The sequence below is a fragment of the Nanorana parkeri genome, unplaced genomic scaffold (assembly GCF_000935625.1).
Source record: "Nanorana parkeri isolate BGI_ZX_2015 unplaced genomic scaffold, ASM93562v1 scaffold2963, whole genome shotgun sequence".
NCBI classification, from domain to species: Eukaryota; Metazoa; Chordata; class Amphibia; order Anura; family Dicroglossidae; genus Nanorana; species Nanorana parkeri.
In genome coordinates this window covers 39,844-42,826 of record NW_017309231.1, presented here as the reverse complement: position 1 = coordinate 42,826, position 2,983 = coordinate 39,844, and the positions used below count along the sequence as shown (strand labels likewise).

General features: G+C 62.2%; 1 protein-coding gene across 1 annotated transcript in view; it reads right to left on the bottom strand.

Moving 5' to 3' along the window:
- Positions 1 to 2,983, bottom strand: part of ACRC (acidic repeat containing) — a 16,097-nt gene that overhangs the window by 7,933 nt on the left and 5,181 nt on the right. The gene's annotated exons all lie outside the window — the stretch shown is intronic.

Below are 2,983 nucleotides of genomic sequence, written 5' to 3'. Positions count from 1 at the left end.
GGCATTTGTTTTAATCTTTTTGCCCAAAAAAAATTGCCCCCCCCCCCCCAATAATGGGGTTCAGGTGGAACTCCAGGGCCCTGACCTCAACCCTACTGAACACTATTGGGGTGAATTGAAACCCTTCCAAATGATGGGGTTCCGGTGTCTCCAGTGAAGGTCCCGCTCCTCCTCCATCATACAGAGACATTGGCGGTCTGATCATACAGAGGCGGTCTGAGGACCAGTCTGAGAGGAGGAGGCGGTCTGAGGACCAGTCTGAGAGGAGGAGGCGGTCTGAGGACCAGTCTGAGAGGAGGAGGAGGCGGTCTGAGGACCAGCCTGAGAGGAGGAGGAGGCGGTCTGAGGACCAGCCTGAGAGGAGGAGGAGGCGGTCTGAGGACCAGCCTGAGAGGAGGAGGAGGCGGTCTGAGGACCAGCCTGAGAGGAGGAGGAGGCGGTCTGAGGACCAGCCTGAGAGGAGGAGGCGGTCTGAGGACCAGTCTGAGAGGAGGAGGCGGTCTGAGGACCAGTCTGAGAGGAGGAGGCGGTCTGAGGACCAGTCTGAGAGGAGGAGGCGGTCTGAGGACCAGTCTGAGAGGAGGAGGCGGTCTGAGGACCAGTCTGAGAGGAGGAGGCGGTCTGAGGACCAGTCTGAGAGGAGGAGGCGGTCTGAGGACCAGTCTGAGAGGAGGAGGCGGTCTGAGGACCAGTCTGAGAGGAGGAGGCGGTCTGAGGACCAGTCTGAGAGGAGGAGGCGGTCTGAGGACCAGTCTGAGAGGAGGAGGCGGTCTGAGGACCAGTCTGAGAGGAGGAGGCGGTCTGAGGACCAGTCTGAGAGGAGGAGGCGGTCTGAGGACCAGTCTGAGAGGAGGAGGCGGTCTGAGGACCAGTCTGAGAGGAGGAGGCGGTCTGAGGACCAGTCTGAGAGGAGGAGGCGGTCTGAGGACCAGTCTGAGAGGAGGAGGCGGTCTGAGGACCAGTCTGAGAGGAGGAGGCGGTCTGAGGACCAGTCTGAGAGGAGGAGGCGGTCTGAGGACCAGTCTGAGAGGAGGAGGCGGTCTGAGGACCAGTCTGAGAGGAGGAGGCGGTCTGAGGACCAGTCTGAGAGGAGGAGGCGGTCTGAGGACCAGTCTGAGAGGAGGAGGCGGTCTGAGGACCAGTCTGAGAGGAGGAGGCGGTCTGAGGACCAGTCTGAGAGGAGGAGGCGGTCTGAGGACCAGTCTGAGAGGAGGAGGCGGTCTGAGGACCAGTCTGAGAGGAGGAGGCGGTCTGAGGACCAGTCTGAGAGGAGGAGGCGGTCTGAGGACCAGTCTGAGAGGAGGAGGCGGTCTGAGGACCAGTCTGAGAGGAGGAGGCGGTCTGAGGACCAGTCTGAGAGGAGGAGGCGGTCTGAGGACCAGTCTGAGAGGAGGAGGCGGTCTGAGGACCAGTCTGAGAGGAGGAGGCGGTCTGAGGACCAGTCTGAGAGGAGGAGGCGGTCTGAGGACCAGTCTGAGAGGAGGAGGCGGTCTGAGGACCAGTCTGAGAGGAGGAGGCGGTCTGAGGACCAGTCTGAGAGGAGGAGGCGGTCTGAGGACCAGTCTGAGAGGAGGAGGCGGTCTGAGGACCAGTCTGAGAGGAGGAGGCGGTCTGAGGACCAGTCTGAGAGGAGGAGGCGGTCTGAGGACCAGTCTGAGAGGAGGAGGCGGTCTGAGGACCAGTCTGAGAGGAGGAGGCGGTCTGAGGACCAGTCTGAGAGGAGGAGGCGGTCTGAGGACCAGTCTGAGAGGAGGAGGCGGTCTGAGGACCAGTCTGAGAGGAGGAGGCGGTCTGAGGACCAGTCTGAGAGGAGGAGGCGGTCTGAGGACCAGTCTGAGAGGAGGAGGCGGTCTGAGGACCAGTCTGAGAGGAGGAGGCGGTCTGAGGACCAGTCTGAGAGGAGGAGGCGGTCTGAGGACCAGTCTGAGAGGAGGAGGCGGTCTGAGGACCAGTCTGAGAGGAGGAGGCGGTCTGAGGACCAGTCTGAGAGGAGGAGGCGGTCTGAGGACCAGTCTGAGAGGAGGAGGCGGTCTGAGGACCAGTCTGAGAGGAGGAGGCGGTCTGAGGACCAGTCTGAGAGGAGGAGGCGGTCTGAGGACCAGTCTGAGAGGAGGAGGCGGTCTGAGGACCAGTCTGAGAGGAGGAGGCGGTCTGAGGACCAGTCTGAGAGGAGGAGGCGGTCTGAGGACCAGTCTGAGAGGAGGAGGCGGTCTGAGGACCAGTCTGAGAGGAGGAGGCGGTCTGAGGACCAGTCTGAGAGGAGGAGGCGGTCTGAGGACCAGTCTGAGAGGAGGAGGCGGTCTGAGGACCAGTCTGAGAGGAGGAGGCGGTCTGAGGACCAGTCTGAGAGGAGGAGGCGGTCTGAGGACCAGTCTGAGAGGAGGAGGCGGTCTGAGGACCAGTCTGAGAGGAGGAGGCGGTCTGAGGACCAGTCTGAGAGGAGGAGGCGGTCTGAGGACCAGTCTGAGAGGAGGAGGCGGTCTGAGGACCAGTCTGAGAGGAGGAGATGGTCTGAGGACCAGTCTGAGAGGAGGAGATGGTCTGAGGACTAGTCTGAGAGGAGGAGGAGGCGCTCTGAGGACCAGTCTGAGAGGAGGAGGCGGTCTGAGGACCAGTCTGAGAGGAAGCGGTCTGAGGACCAGTCTGAGAGGAGGAGGCGGTCTGAGGACCAGTCTGAGAGGAGGCGGTCTGAGGACCAGTCTGAGAGGAGGAGGCGGTCTGAGGACCAGTCTGAGAGGAGGAGGCGGTCTGAGGACCAGTCTGAGAGGAGGAGATGGTCTGAGGACCAGTCTGAGAGGAGGAGATGGTCTGAGGACTAGTCTGAGAGGAGGAGGAGGCGCTCTGAGGACCAGTCTGAGAGGAGGAGGCGGTCTGAGGACCAGTCTGAGAGGAAGCGGTCTGAGGACCAGTCTGAGAGGAGGAGGCGGTCTGAGGACCAGTCTGAGAGGAGGAGGTGGTCTGACGAGTCTGATGGGAGGAGGCG